The sequence below is a fragment of the Cyanistes caeruleus genome, chromosome 29, assembly GCF_971803275.1.
Source record: "Cyanistes caeruleus chromosome 29, bCyaCae1.hap1.1, whole genome shotgun sequence".
Lineage (NCBI taxonomy): Eukaryota > Metazoa > Chordata > Aves > Passeriformes > Paridae > Cyanistes > Cyanistes caeruleus.
The window spans coordinates 2,287,558-2,304,205 of record NC_141729.1 but is presented as its reverse complement, the minus strand read 5'-3'; the positions used below and the strand labels follow the sequence as shown (position 1 = coordinate 2,304,205).

The window sequence follows — 16,648 nt, the reverse complement described above, 5'->3', positions numbered from 1 at the left end:
TTGGGAATTCGCCCTTGCAAAAAATCCCTCTCCAGCTTCCTTTAGGTCCAGCAGCTTTCCCTAGACCCCCAAGCCCCTGGATACCACCCAGCATCCCTCACAGCCAGTGCTGTGCGTGCACAGCCCCATCCTGGCAGGGCTGCTTGGCTGTAGAGCTCATTTCACACCAGCCTGAGGTGAGGGGAGATGGAAATCTGCTCCAAGGCCAACCCGTGGGAGCAGCAGGGTCTCCTCGGGTGAGGGGAGAGAGCTGCCCTGCACTAAGTGGCTCTGACACATTGCGTGACTGCTTCTCCCTGCAGCTCCCACTCCTAAAATATTTATGTTCCACAGCGGCAGCCGGCGCTGGCCTCTGGTGGAGCAAAGCTGCTCAGGTAGAAAAGGCGGCTCTCTGGCGAATCCGTGTGGGGATGTTCCACGGGGACACCTGGGGAGTCTCAGGGCTGGGTTATTGATGGCCCAGGTGCTGCTCCCACATCCCCTCGTTAATGCAGCCCCTTCCCAGCCCTCGGGAGCTCAAGGTTCTCATGCTCTGTGTGGGTTGTGTAGGGTAAATCTGCCCTGTCAGCTCTTCTGGGACACTTCTGCTGCAGGGGATGGCAGGGAGCTTTCCTCTTGCTTTCTGTAGTAAAACAGCTTTTGTTTGTGGCTGGGAGATGTGTGAGGAGTGAGCACAGCATGGGCAGTGTCCTCAGGATCCAGGCCTGGAGCAACCTGGGACATGGACAGTGTCCCAAGGATCCAGGCCTGGAGCAACCTGGGACATGGGTGGTGTCCCAGAGATCCAGGCCTGGAGCAATCTGAGCCATGGGTGGTGTCCTCAGGATCCAGGCCTGGAGCAACCTGGGACATGGGTGGTGTCCCAAGGATCCAGGCCTGGAGCGATCTGAGCCATGGGTGGTGTCCCAAGGATCCAGGCCTGGAGCGATCTGAGCCATGGGTGGTGTCCCAAGGATCCAGGCCTGGAGCAATCTGAGCCATGGGTGGTGTCCTCAGGATCCAGGCCTGGAGCAATCTGAGCCATGGGTGGTGTCCTCAGGATCCAGGCCTGGAGCAATCTGAGCCATGGGTGGTGTCCCAAGGATCCAGGCCTGGAGAAACCTGGGACATGGGTGGTGTCCTCAGGATCCAGGCCTGGAGCGATCTGAGCCATGGGTGGTGTCCTCAGGATCCAGGCCTGGAGCGATCTGGGCCATGGGCTGTGTCCCTGCCCATGGAATGGAGCACCTGGAGCTCCCACCCACCCAAACCTGTCCTGACCTGCTGGAGTTTGGCACCCGAACCTCCCCATGCAGCTGTGGCTGTGCCAGGGACAACATCTGCAATAGTGGAGGAGAAATGGGGCAGGTTCAGGTGTCTTCTGGCCAAAACCTGGGGACAAAGTCACTGCAGGAGCTCAGAGTTTGGGAATTGGGGGGCACTGTACAAAAACTGAGGGGCACTGCACAAAAATTGGGAGGCACTGCACAAAAAGAGGTTGCCTGGGACTGGTCTCTCTAATCTCATGGTGGCAGAGCTGGGATTTCTCTGATAAATTTCATTATTTCTCATCCACCAGCAGGAAATTCCAGCTGATTATATCAGGAATTTATTAATTGGATCAGTGATGGAGATGGCTCCTCAGTGGGGAAAGGCAACAGGCTCCCCCAAATCAGAGAAGAGCAAGGATTAATTATCTCCTGGAACCATTTCCTTCTGCTAAAGCAAATGTCAGCTATTGATGAATGTTTTGCTGATGATCTGATCACTGGGAAGGAAAAAAACGCTCCAATGTTTTCTGTATCGATCCAATTAGCATTAGGAAGGGAAAGTTGTGGATGCTGCCATAAATTATCTGATTTATTTGTGATTTGGTTTTGGGGGTGCTGAGCACAGCTTTAGAGATCTGCCCCAAAGGCCAACATTTGATCCTTCACTGATATTTCCATCCAAGAATAAGAATAAATCTATTTTTCCACTGAAGGTTCTGTATTTTTGTTGATGAAATCTTTAATTTTAGTCAGAGATGGGCACAAAATCCGAAGATGCAAGAACCTGATTATGGCAGGAAAAAATCTAACAGTAGCCACAACAGATAGAAAAAAAAATGGATCCTGAACTTCCAGTTTATTCCAGGAGGAGGAAATTGTAGCTTTTCTAATTTTATTTTTTTTTTTACTTCTGCTCAGATGTGGAGCTCTGCACACACCTTTCCCCTGGCAGTGGGGACCATGCTGTGACTAAAATATCAATGTTCACTTGGGCTTTTCCATCTCCTTATCCCAGCTGAGGGCTCATTAAACCAAAGCAAACGCGATCAATCAGATAGAAATGCTAAAATGTGACAAGAAATTCTGTGGGGGGATTCAAACCAGGAATTCCTGGAGGAGCTCTGAGGCACAGGGAGCAAAGGGCTGGATCCAAACTCCCCCTGGATGGCTCAGGTGGGCCTGGAATCTGCAGCAAACTGGAGGCCTTTGGGTCAAATTGGACTTGAAAGGGAAAAAATACAGGTTTAAGCTCCTTTTGTTCTGTTCTCTTTGGCATTTTTGGGAGATCAGCTCTGGCACTCAGATCCTACAGAAGAGACCCAAAATGTGGGGGGTGCTAATTGTCAGAGCTCTTCAAAACAGCTTTAAAAAGGGGGAAAACGACATTAATATTTGGTAATAATAATAATAATAATAATAATAATAATAATAATACATTCATTTTTGTGGTCACCCACATTTCATTTGATTTATTTATAATCCAGGATCACAATGAATTCTCCTATGGAAAATGCAGGAAAATGTTGGATATAGTGCAGATCTAAGTTTGCATTAGGCTGGAATTTTTCAGAGTAATCTACAGGAAATGAATTGGACTTCTAGTGTTTAAATTCTGTTTTAATCTGTCTCATGCTCCATTTCCCCTCTGTTTTCTGGGCATACCAACAACTTCTCCCCCACCTGGCTGCTGCTGGGTTCCAGATCCTGAGCTCAGCCCTTCCCTCTGTCCATAATTCTGCAAAAAGGGATTTTATTCCCTGGCTGAGGGGGCTGGGGGGGGTTTTCATGCTTCCAATCCACTTTTAACAGCCTTTTAGGAGCCCCTCTGGGGTGCCCTGAGCCTCACTTCTCAAAAACCCATTAACAGCATCCCCAGATGGCCCCAGAGAAGGGACTGAAAGTTCAGGGGTCATTTCTACCCTTCCCAAGTCCCTCTGGGGGCATTTTTAAGACAAACAACCCCCCAAAAAGGCAGATATTTCCTAATGGAAATAATGATTTTGCATCTTCGCATTGTTTTTTTCCTTCTCCTTCCCTCAGGTTTTCAAGGCTGCTGATGCACTGGGCTGTTTCTGGTTTCAAAGTGTGGTGGCATCCCAAAGGATGTCCCTGAAGTTCCTTGGGATGATGTTTACCCATGGAAATTGCAAACCTTCAGGCTTTAATAATGCACAGGATTTGTTGCTCTGCAAGGCCCACTGTAATTATGATAATAAATAGCTGTTGTAGATAAAGCACATCCTGGAAATAAATAGGAATTTCAATGTAATTTCATTTTGGCTGGGAAAAGAAACACAACAAAGTGCCAGGGATGTCTTTATCCCTTGGTTTATTTGAGGCCCACGAATAAACAAAGCCATTTTTTTTTTCCAAAAGCATGAAAATTGGAGACACAAATCTTGTCTTTTAACAACTTCAGTGTCACTTTGTCCCAGAAACCTCCACTTTCCATGTAGCAGGCACAGCAGAGATCAGACAACCTTAATTCTTGTTTCTCCATGTGTTGGGTCCCAGCTGTGGGTGAAGCACAGCAGCTGGATTTAATTGGCATTGTGCAATTAAAGGGCTAATTAACACTTTCACTTCCTTTGGATAAAATAGGTGTGGTCTGAGCTCTGCTTATCAATATTAACTTCTACTTAATTCTAATTTAAAGAGCTCCACATCACAGTGAGGAATGATGTGTTTATTACCTATCAGCCTTTCATGAACCCCCCTCAAAAATGCAGAATTATTTTGGGATCAGTGGGGTTTCAAAGGAACCCCTGGATCCCAAGGTCTGGCCCCACAATTCCTTTATTGTGAACCTTTATTGGGAACCTTTCATTTTCCCAAGGATCAGTTTCTCCTCAGATCTCTGCACACAATGCCTGCTGCTGCCATTAGAGGCTTCAGAGCTGCACAAGCCACAGGGACAGGTTTTTCTGGAAGTGTGATAACTCCTGCTGCTCCTTGGGAGAGAGAAAACAACTCCAGGAAATAAACTGAAGGTTTGGAATGGGAATGTAAAATAAAGGCTGATGCTCCCTTGAGGCTTCCGTTCATCATTCCTGATCTTAGGGAATGTTCATCCACGTGGTACAACCTTCATGGAAGCAGTTTGGGTTTGCAGAGTAGAAATTTAAAACCCCTGTAAAGCCTGGAAGAAGGGGAAGGGGGAAGAAGGGAAGGGGGAAGAAGGGAAGGGGGAGCCTTGGATGGATGCTGAAAAAACTGTCTGGGCTGGGGAGGAGCTGCCTCACCTGCTGCACCGACCCTGTTATGCTCCATCCTTTGGGATGACACCACATGTGGAAGCAGAAATAAGCCAGTGGACCAGCAGCCTTGAAAATTTGAGGAAAGAAGGAAAAAAAATGATGCTAAGATGCAAAATCATGGCCTCTGTTAGGAAATTTCTGGGGTTTGGGGGCTGATTTGTCTCAAAATGCTCCCTGGGCTTAGGAAGGGTAGGAATTCAGAGTAGAATTGAGAGAATTTCAGTGTTTGTGGGGCTGGCATCAACTGCAGCTCCCCTGAGAACCAGGGACTGCCCACAGCAGAGCTGGGATGGGATGGGATAAACTGGGAAAGGCCAAGGGTTTGTGTTTCACCGGCAACAGTCAGACCCAGACGGGCTCTGAGCAGCGCCTGCTGCCCCTCTGTGGGGTCAGAGAGGATTCCCACTGCCAGAGAGGAGACATTCGACAAGAATTCCTCTCTGGAAGGTTGTGAGGGGCTGGGATGGAATTCCCAGAGCAGCTGTGGCTGCCCCTGGATCCCTGGAAGGCCAGGCTGGAGCAGCCTGGGACAGTGGGAGGTGTCCTGGCCATGGCAGGGGTGGGATGGGACGGGATTTAAGGTCCATCCCAACCCAAACCACTCCAGGATCCTGTGCTGGCCTGAATTCCCACCACTCTGGGGTCTCTCCTGGCCCAATCCTTGGTTTTCCTCTGCTCTGCTGTGATGGTGGGGATGGGGATGCAGCACTCTGGGAAGTGCTGCAGCTGAATCTGCTTCTGCAAGAAAGACAAATCCTCTGAGACACAAATCAGATCCTGCACAAAATGCTTCCCTGCACCGTGACAATTCTGGATTTATTAATCTATAAATTAACAAGGGAAGGCACCTGTAGAGCAAAGAAAAAAAAGGGGAAAAGCAGACACTTATCTCCCACATTTGTCAGGAACATGCAGATATTGAATTATTCTACTTATCAAACTAATTTCTGTAATAAAAAATAATAATCATCATCATTCAGCAGCCTGTGAGGCTGCTTGATGTCACCTTGGGCATCCTTCAGTTTGCCACTGCTTTAATCCATATTCAGATGATGACAAACAAGACACTGCCCAGAGCTCTCTGTCTCCCTTTTATTGGGATCATTTCCCACAGATAACCATTTATTCCCCAGCTCCTGGCAGGTGTTTTCCCCAATTCCTTTGTGCTGTGCAGGAGAAATGTGAGTTTGAATCCTGGCTCTGGGCACAGATGGAAATCAGGGAATAGAAACCACCCCAGCCAGAATTCCCCATTCTGGCCCCAAGGGAATGACCCAGACAGGGCCAAATTCCCCTTAAAAAGTGGCTCCTGCAAGCACTGGAAGAAATTCGGGCTGTAATTCCATTAAATGGACATTTCCTTCCTGCCTGTTCTGGCTGGAAGCACGAGGAGTGATGGCCCTGGGTGTAGAACACAACTTCAATTTGGGAGCAGCAGAGCTCAGAGCGCTGAGTCAGGGAGGGCTGAGAGGTGGGAAATTCTCTTTTTTCCAGCTGCTTTTCAGCCACATCTGTCACAGGAATGGGGCTCTGCATCTTCTGAGGGGCTAAAAATAAACCAAAATTCCCAAAGCGGGGCTGCCAGAATCCCGAGGTACCACAGCTGGCAGGGACAGAGCAAACTGGGAGCAAAGCTGTAGGATGGCTCAAACCTCTGGTGTAAATTCTAGCCTGGTGAAGGATCAGCCCCACAGCCTGGAGAGCTTGTAATTAATCTTATTATTATATATTATATATATTATACATTATATATGATATATATTATATAATGTATTATGAAATGGAATAATTATATAAATGATATAAATTAAATAAAGATATAAATATAAAAATAGATTTATAAAATATATTTAAATATTTCTATAAATAATATAATATAATATAACATAACATAACATAATATAACATAATATAATATAATATAATATAATATAATATAATATAATATACATATTTATAATATACATATTTATAATAAAATTATATAAATACAATAATTGTATACAGACATATAATAATATATAATTGTTATATAACTAGATATTATATTATATTATTTAATATATAATTAATATATATTATTATGTTTAATGTAATAATATAATATAGAATCATAATATTCTATATATTATATATGTTAATTATATATTATATTATATTATATTATATTATATTATATTATATTATGATTATATATTGTTTTTATGTAAATATAATATATTTATATATAACATATATTAATATATAAATATATATATATAAAATACTATATATATAAAATATATAATATCTAATACATGTTATTATATTTCTACAATATTTACATATTATATATTTATATATTATTATATTTATATAATATTTATACATATTAATATTACATTTATTCTATTTTTCTCCACTTCACTCCTGGAGAACAAAGCCAGGGAGGAACCTGAAGTCCAAGCTCTGCCGTTTGCCCTGGGAGGACTGGCCGTGGTTTATTCACGTGGTTTATTATTCACAGCAGAGGAAATGTCACTGCTGAGGCTGGAGCAGGGCCATTTATTGGTTTCTTTATTGTATTTATTTCTGGGCTATTGCTCTCGCACTCCAGCCTGCCTGACCTTGGCGAGCCTGAGGTGCCCAGGAAAAATGGAATTTTTCTGCCACATCCACAGCATAGCCCCAGAAAATTACCAAGCCCTTCATTAGCAGGAGGGGATGCAAGCTGGAGCCTTCCCTTAATTAGCTCAGTTGTTAAGTGCCTGAGATGGTTTGGAGTGGAGAAAGGAGCAGAGAGCAGGAATTCAAGGGGAAAAGGCACAGAAACGAGCCCTGATCTCCAGGGCAGGGTGGGCAGGACTGCTAGGATGGAGCTTTTCCAATGCTCCACGCTGAGGTGTGAAAAGGGAAAAAACATAAAGCAAATACCTTTAACAACCCTCAGAATCATCAAGTGAGAAATTAGTTTAAAGTGACAGAATAATCTTGACGTGTACAATAAATTATTCCATAAAATGAAGCCCTGGAGGAGCTCTGCTGGTTCTGGTTAATGGTGGCAGAGGAGTTTTGTGCTGTTGGGGTCCTGCAACAGCACCAGAACATGGGCAGAACAATCCAGGCCAAATCTCTTCATCTGCTCTTTGTGCCCCTAAATGAATTGTTTAAAACAAAACATTAATTTGGTAATTATTGCAATGAATGCAGCAGAAAGAATCAGTCCCAGAGGCACTGGGATGTGTTTTAGTGACAGTGGTTTTAGTTTATTTATAAATGAGGTTCTTTACAATGTCTGGAGGCCCAGAGCCTGGAGGAGCTGAAGGGGAGTGGATGCAGAGGGGATTTTGGAAGAAAATCCTGTGGAACCATCTGCAGCCACAGCCTCGGGGCACTGAGCCCACCCCTTGGGCCGGGAAGCATGGGGAGGGTTAAAATTCCTGCTGGAAGTGCAAAACTGAGCTGTGCAGCTGTGCAAAACTATTATACTTCAGTACTCTGAGCCTGGTGATCTTGAACTGTTCTGATTTTCCTTCTTCTCCTGAAAATCTGGGAGGGGGAAGCTGATTCTCCCTTTTTTCCCTGGGCTGGGCTGAGCTGGAAGAGGCTCTGGAGAAAAAGGATTTTGCAGGGCTGGGGCTGCTCCTGAGCCCCTCAGCCCCAGGGAATGCTGCAGCTCCCCTTTTCCCAGCAGGGCTGAGGCTCCTGGAGGGGGTTGCCCCAAAGCCCAGGGCAAAGCAGTGACTGCAGCACCTGCAGCCGCCTCGCGTGTGCAAGGACAAAACTTCTGCAGAGCTGCAGGAATTCCAACCTGGGAGCGGCTCCTTTGAAGAGAAACCTTGGATTTTCTTGTTGATTCTGCAGTTGTCGCACTGGAGGTCGGGGTTTGGTGTTGCCGGCACATTCCGAGGGGATGCTGAGGGTGGCACCCCAAAATAAAAGAAGGTTTCTCCTGCAGGCTCGGCTCTGGCAGGGCCCCTCAGCAGCAGAAATCATTCCATGTACATTCCAGGGAAATTTTACCCACGCAGAGCAGTTTTCTTGCTGATCCCTGCTGCTGTTTGTCGTGTTATTTTTAAATATTCCCGGTGTCATGGCAGTGAGGGAGAAACTGCCTTAATTACTGCAGATAAAATAAATCAGGGGAATCTCATTGCAAATGCAGGGAGTTGAGAGGAGCCCGGCTCCAGCTGAGTCATCCTGCCAATAAGGGCTTCTAAATCTCAGTCCCAGGGAACAGGATGCACATTCAGGCACTTTGGGGAGGCACTGCAGGCTTTGGGATGCTTATGCATCCTCATAGCTGCAGGATCCAGACAGATGATGTCATCCTCTCCTGGATGAGCCTTGCCAAAAGGGAGAGACGTGGAAAGACTTCTGAACGGGTTTTAAGCCTAGTTTTACTTTGTGGTAAGACAGACTCCATCCATCCATCCATCCATCCATCCATCCATCCATCCATCCATCCATCCATCATCCATCCATCCATCCATCATCCATCCATCACGTGTGTGTGTGTGTATCTTTAGAAATCCTATTTGTGAAATGCAGCTGCTGTTAGGAGATCTGTCAGTCCTTGGGTTCAAAGGTGGGGTTTGCTAATTTGAGTGTGCAAATAAATGAACCCAAGGTTGGGGAACTCTGACTGGAGCAGGGGGTTCAGGGATAAGGGAATCTGTGTTCATTCCTGATCCTGGTGCTTGGGGAAGTCACTTTCTTTCTGATTACCTCACTTTTTGTCCTTTCCCTGTCCCTGAGATGTAATAAAACCCCCTGGAGAGCCACCAGTGGTCCTAAACTGTGTCCTTGAGTCCTGGCACTTGTCCTGGCCCCAGCACAGAGAGGTTTCCTGAGCTCTTGCATAATTCAGTTTGTTCTGGGACCAGCTTCGGATGTTTCAGGGGATCAGCCAACAGGAGGGATGATAAATCTGCCATGAGAACGTGTGTTTTAAATCCAACTGAATTTAAGGACCAGGAAAAGCGAGAGAGGATGGAAAACACAAAGGTTGGAGGCAGCTGCTTGTGTCAGAGTCAGAACCAGCTCTCCTGCTTTAGTCAGTGCTGGAGGGGTGAGAGTTCCTGCTGCTCTTGGTAGCAGTGAATTCCAGGAGCCTCCTGCTTTGGGCAACAGCAAATGCCAGCCTGACCACGGCTGGGTCTCATCAAATCACAGAATTAAATTTGGAAAAGCCCTCCCAGACCATGGAGTCTCCCCTGTGCCCAATCCCCACCTCGCCACCTCCAGGAATTCCTGGGACACCTCCAGGGATGGGGATCCAAACCTCCCTGGGCAGTTCCAAGGCCTGACCACCCTTTCCACGAGGAAATTCCTGCTGCTGCCCACCCTGAGCTCCCCTGCCCAGCCTGAGGCCGTTCCCTCTCCTCCTGTCCCTGTTCCCTGGGATAAGATCCCAAATCCCCCCGGCTGTCCCCTCCTGGCAGGGACTTGTGCAGAGCCAGAAATTCCCCGAGTTTTCTTTTCTCCAGGCTCCAGCCCCTTCCCAGCTCCCTTCCCTTCCCTGGATTCACACCAGCCCCTCCATGCCCCTCCTGAATCCACTCTCCTGGAACATCTACAGCTTCTCCTTGCACAGCCACACGTGCATGTCTTCTTGCCTGCTCCTATTTTTTTGTCTTTTTTATGTATTTTTTTTCACTGGTTTGTAAGTGTAAATTGTCACTAAGTGTTTTCAATTTTTTTTTTTTTTCTCTTTAGTTGTTTTTTTTTTTCTTCATTTTCTCCCCTCTCTCTCATGGCTTACAGGAAGTTCCCTCCCATCTGTTCACTCCATATGTTTTGGATGGCATTTTGCACACTGGGTTAGAATGTGGGGATGGTTGGGATGTGGCACTGAAGTTTAAAAAAAAAAACAAAAAACTTTTCTCTTGTCCAAGTGGGGTTTAGATATTAAAAAAAAAAAAAAAAAAAAAAAATGCAAGGGAAAAAGCAAGCTTGGTATTTTTTATGTATCTGATGGAATGGTTTGGGCTGGAATGGATCTTAAATTCCACCCAGTGCCGCCCCTGCCATGGCAGGGACACCTCCCACTGTCCCAGGCTGCTCCAACCCGGCCTTGGGCACTTCCAGGGATCCAGGGGCAGCCACAGCTGCTCTGGGAATTCCATCCCAGCCCCTCCCCACCCTCCCAGCCAGGAATTCCTCCCCAATATCCCACCACAATCTCTCCTGCAGCTCCGGAAGGCTCTCGGGCCCTGTTAATAACCCATTTCAGCTGTGTTAATTGCAGTAATCACCTCTAATAAGTAACTTTTAATGTCTTGTTTTGAGCAGGGGGTGCAGCCTGGTGAATTCTGGTTGTGTCCTGCACCTGCTGCATCCCTCCAGCAGCAGCAGCAGCAGCTTTTTTTCTGCAGTGGAACAAGAAAAACCTCAATCCCCTGCTGCTGCTGCACGGCTCCACCTGCAGCTTTTCCTGTCGCTTTAAAGGAATATTTACCACTTGGTGGGAATTGCTGCTGCCGGTCCCTCTCTGAATCCCCTCTCATCCCAGCCCAGCCTGGGCCTGTTTCTTTGCTCACGTTTTGTTTTGTGCAGCCAAAATCCAGCGTGAGCATTTCCATGTGCTAAAGCACCCGGTGGGGGTTGGATGGAATAGAGGCAGTCCATTAATTATCCTAATTAGCACTGCGGAGCCCTGCCAGGGAACCCTCATGGACTGGGCTGACTCGTGAGTGTCAGTGAGAAATTTGGGGGTTTTGGTGAAATAAAGCCCAGCTTGGGGCCGGGTGCTGCTTCTGCAGGCAGGGTGGGGATTTCTGTTTTAAATTGGGGTCAATTCTCTCATTCTTGGGGTGAGGTGCCACTGGAAGCATAAAGAGGGACAAAATCCTTCTGGGCACCCCAAACCAGGCAATGAGAAATGGGAATTTGCCCAGCAAGAAGCCTCATTTGTTCTAAAACAAACAAAAAACCTACTAAAAATGCATTAAGAGTGAAAGCAAATTGTGTTGAACTGGAAATAAGCTTTTCTTCTGTGGGAAGAACATTTGGGGTTGCTAAACCCTGTTCTCCTGCTCTTGTTTGCTGAATGCCACCAGTTCATTTGGAACTCTGTGAAACAGAAGTAGAAAACAGTCTCCAGAATGACTTTTAAAATTAATCTGTATAACAGAAACATAAAAATAATCTGCATATTCTCTCACTTAAGCACATTTCTTCAGACCCACAGCCTGTCTCTGGCTGGGAAGGGTGTGATTACATCTTTAAATCTCTTTATTCTCCACCAGGATATCTTTTCCCCCCCATTTAGAAACCCCACCCATCTCTCTGCAGTATCTGCAGCGTGAATTAGAGAGTCCATGGGGACATCTAGGTCAGCATGAGCAGATCTGACATCAGCCTGCAGATGATGCCCATGACCAGCAGCGCTGCAGTTGTTTTTCCTTCCTCCTCCTCTTTGTACCAGGAAAGAAAAAAAAAACCAAAACCCAAGCCCTGATTGTCAGATGGCAATTCCAAAATCCCAGTTCTGAGGAGACTTTGCAGGCAGCCCAAGGCCGCTCGCTGCACCAGAAAAGCTGCCCTGGCTCCCGGGGGGGTGGGAGAGCTGCAAAGGTGGATGGGGAAGGCAGAAGCCCCTGAGGCTGAGAAGGAGGATGATCCTTCAGGGGTGGGAGAGGAAGGAGATAGGAGCTGAGGATGATGAAGAGGAGGAAGAACAAAGCTGATAACTCAGTGGTGAAAGAGGAGGGAGGTGGGAGCTGAGGATGATGAAGATGATGCAGAGAGGATGAGCAAAGAGGATAATCAGAATTTTTAGCAACAGAACAAGGTGAGGCTCAGAGTTTTGGGGCTTTGCCACCACTGGAGATTCTCCACCAGCTCCAGCACTGCTCTGTGTCCTTCCAGCACAGAGTTTGCCCTGAATCCCTAAATCTGCACCAATCCTGCTTCTGTCTCCTCGCTGCCAAGGAGGCCCTGCCCACATCTGAATTTTCTTTTCCTCCCAGATCTGTATATTAAGATATAGTCTGAATTCCTGAATTCCCCATTTTCTGTACTTTCCCCACCTCAGGGACTGTCTCCTGCCTCCCTGTGCTATTTTTGCAGCACTCCAATTGTTTCGGTCCCAATGGAATTCCAGCTGATGTATCCTGGGGTAAAGCTAAACTCCAGTGCCCAACTCCAGGACCAATTATCCAATTATCCATGGGTGTAATTCCCTAGAATTCACCTGAATTCCCCACACCTTACTGCCTCAGGCCCCAGAGATGCAAACAAAAGGGAGCTGGGGGCAGCAAACTTGGGGGAAATCCCTTCATTCCCTGCAGCTGGAATTGGGAGATGAACCCCAATGTGCAAATGGACCAAACTTATAAAAGTGGGAAACCCATGACCTGCTGTCCATTTTGGGTGGGTTTTGTCTGCCCGAAATGCACCTGAAGAACCTTCAATAAATAGAAATGCTTTTTATTCCCTGATTTTTGTCTGCTTTTAGGGAGACCCAAAAGGCATCGGCAGAGCCCAGCTGGGCTGGGACTGTGGGTAAAGAAATAAACCACATCTCCAGGAATAAACCACACCCTCAGGAATAAACCACACCTCCAGGAATAAACCACACCCTCAGGAATAAACCACACCTCCAGGAATAAACCACACCCTCAGGAATAAACCACACCTCCAGGAATAAACCACACCTCCAGGAATAAACCACACCTCCAGGAATACACCACACCCTCAGGAATAAACCAAACTCCCAGGAATTAACCACACCCTCAGGAATAAACCACACCCTCAGGAATAAACCACACCCTCAGCAATAAAACACACCCCGAGGAATAAACCACACCCTCAGGAATAAACCACACCCTCAGCAATAAAACACACCCCGAGGAATAAACCACACCCTCAGGAATAAACCACACCTCCAGGAATAAACCACACCCTCAGGAATAAACCACACCCTCAGGAATAAACCACACCCTCAGCAATAAAACACACCCCGAGGAATAAACCACACCCTCAGGAATAAACCACACCCTCAGCAATAAAACACACCCCGAGGAATAAACCACACCCTCAGGAATAAACCACACCTCCAGGAATAAACCACATCTCCAGGAATAAACCACACCCTCAGGAATAAACCACACCCTCAGGAATAAACCACACTTCCAGGAATAAACCACACCCTCAGGAATAAACCAAACTCCCAGGAATAAACCACACCCTCAGGAATAAACCACACCTCCAGGAATAAACCACACCCTCAAGAATAAACCACACCTCCAGGAATAAACCACACCCTCAGGAATAAACCACACCTCCAGGAATAAACCAAACTCCCAGGAATAAACCAAACATCAATTCTGCTCCAGGAGTATCAAGACAGTCCTGGGAGCATCAACTCAGGCCCAGGAACAAGAATTCTGCCCCAGGAGCATCAATTCTGCCCCAGGAGCATCAATTCTGTCCCAGGAACATCAATTCTGCCCCGGGAACATCAGTCCAGCCCCTCCTGGCCCGGAGGTGGGTCCGGCGCAGCCCGGGGGCAGCAGGAGCTGGGGGTGACATTCCAAAGGTGCCCCAAACGCGCCTCCTGACATTCCAAAGTTACCTGGAGCCGCTTCTGGTCCAGGGCAACCAGGGACCAGCTCACCCTGGGATCTGGAGGGGTTTCATGGACTCCGCCTCCCTCTCCAGTTCACGTTTGGAATTGGAACTGGAGCTGAGGGAGCTGCGGAGAGGAGGAAAAGCCTCTCCCAGATTTCTAGTCCTGCGCTGTGTGGAGCGAGCTGGGACTGGAAATTCGCCCAAAGGAATCCCAGATCCCGGGCAGGCTCCAAGCTGCCCCTTCCTGCTCTGCTTCCCCTCCCAGCTCCGCAGCTGAGCCCTTTTCTTTCAAGAACGGTATAACAGGAGCAGTTTTCCATTGAAAAAATGAGTCTGGGATCCACGGGACTGTTTCCTTGGCTCAGAGGTCACAAGATTCAATGGAAAGCTGCCCGGCGCTGCGGGGGGAGCTGCTCAGAGCACCCCGAGGTGTCTCCAGCATCCTTCACACGGAGCTGGCCGGGGTGGAGTGGAGTCCAGCAGGGAGCGTGGCCACCCCTGGCACATTCCAGACATCCTCATTCCCAGGGGATGCATTCCCAGCACCCTGCAGGGGGAGCAGGGACTGAGAGCACCCACCCGGGGCTGCCCCTGCTCCAGCCCTCCATGGCAGAGTTGAGGCTTTTATGTTTTTATTGCAGCTTTCAGTACGAGGCCCAATTGCATTTCCAGAGCTGAAAATAAATCAGTTTGGAAGATTTTTTTTTTCCCTCTCTGGCCTGAGCCCCTGAGCAGAGAGCCCTGGGAGCTTGAAACTTCTGAAATTGCTTTGAAAATGAGTCCAGAATTAACGCAAAGCAGCGAAACCCCCAGGAGGAAAATGTGACATTAATTTGTGGTTGCGTCACACTCTGATTTTCATCACTGCAGGATTTGGAAGGGGCTGGGAGCTGAAATAAAATAGTGGATGTAAAACTTGGCCTCTGAATTGTGGATTCAAGGACAACATCGAATTGTCTCTCAGCCACTGCCACTTCCAGGCCTTTGGCTGTCACACCAGAGGCAAATCAGCCTGAGTTCCATTCAGCACTAAATAAATTCCTGTTTGAAAGGTTCAGCCGAAGTCTGGGAGATCTGGGCTTGTTTAGGCTGCTGCTTTCAGTTTCATACTTGTCAAAACTTAGCCTTAATAAAGCTGCTGGGAAGGATGACGTGGTTCTGACCTTGAACTCCATTCCTGCTCACAAAGATCTCGGTACCGAGGGTCTCTTTTCCATGGCAGTCGGGTGGATTGATGGGAAAAGGGATAAATTAAAGATCAAAAGGAAAAACAGCGCATCAAAATAAAATAATTGGGAAATTCCAGGATGGTTTGGGTGGGAAGAGACCTGAAATCGCATCAGTGCCACCCTGCCATGGCAGGGACACCTCCCACTGTCCCAGGCTGCTCCAGCCTGGCCTTCCAGGGATCCAGGGGCAGCCACAGCTGCTCTGGGAATTCCATCCCAGCCCCTCACAGGGAGGAATTCCTTCTCAACATCCCATCTAACCCTGCCCTTTCATGTTTAAACCCATTCTCCCTTTTCTCGTCCCTCCATTCCATCTCCAAAATCTCTCTCCACCTTTCCTGTCACTCTTTCAGGCCACAACTAAGTCACCTCCAAGCTTCTCCAGGCTGAACATTCCCAAACCACGCTCTGGATGAAGCATTTGGAAAGGTTCCCAATTCCCTCTGACTTTGGGTGAGGGTTGGGAATGATTCCTCTGGAATACGGATTGTCAGAGCTCCCTGTGCAACCCCAGCCTTCCTTAGCTGAGCAGCTGGATTTATGATTATTTCCTTCTGACAGCATTTTCCCATTTTTCTCAGTCAAGCTGCCATGGCTGCTCTCGTTAGCAGGGCTCCAAGACATGGATTAATTACCCCATGGATTAATTACCCCATGGATTAATTACCCCAGGCCAAGCCCCTGGAGCTGGAATTCCAGGGTATCAATCAGCAGGGCTGAGGATGTTGGCCAAGTTTTGGAAGGGCAGCCCCAGCCCAGGGCATCTGTCCCAGATCCAGAGGCTTCAGGAGCTCTGACTTTCAACCCCTCCTCAGGGATTCCAGAGCCAAGAGCAGAGAAATCCTGTCCTGCCTGAAAATTCCTGTCTGGAACGCCGTGTTCCTTCCACACAAATCCTGTCTCATTAAGGAAGTGAGTGGTGACAACAGCTCCAAACTGCAGCCAGGCCTCGTCTCTGAACCAGTTCTTAGTCCTGACTTTTCTTTTGACAAGCTTGGAAAAGCTCCAGAAACACTTAATTAATTGGCTTCCTTGGAATCTGCAGGATTCCTCAGTGTCCTGAGTTTCTCTTTGGAGCAGCAACAAAGTCCTGAAGGGTCATTTCTTTCCCCAGGGGCTGCGGCAGCTCCCGCTTTATCCAGAGAATTCTGCCTTTTCCACTGGGATTATCCGGACACATCTGAGCTGGGATCACTCAGAGCCGGAGCTCAGGGGCTGCTGAGTCTCTGGAATGGGATCCAGGGAAGCTGAGCCTGCCCTGGGATCCCTGGAAGTGCCCAAGCCCAGCCTGGATGGGATTTGGAGCAGCCTGGGACAGGGGGAGGTGTCCCTGCCCAGGGCAGGGGGGGCACTGGGG

The 16,648-nt window shown here is 47.7% G+C and overlaps 1 long non-coding RNA gene across 1 annotated transcript; it reads left to right on the top strand.

Moving 5' to 3' along the window:
* Nucleotides 1-220: 220 nt before the first annotated feature.
* LOC147648917 (uncharacterized) lies at nucleotides 221-15,210 on the top strand. Its single transcript, XR_015279800.1, has 2 exons — nucleotides 221-374; nucleotides 12,948-15,210. It is a non-coding gene; the product is annotated as an uncharacterized LOC147648917 (long non-coding RNA).
* Nucleotides 15,211-16,648: the final 1,438 nt, after the last annotated feature.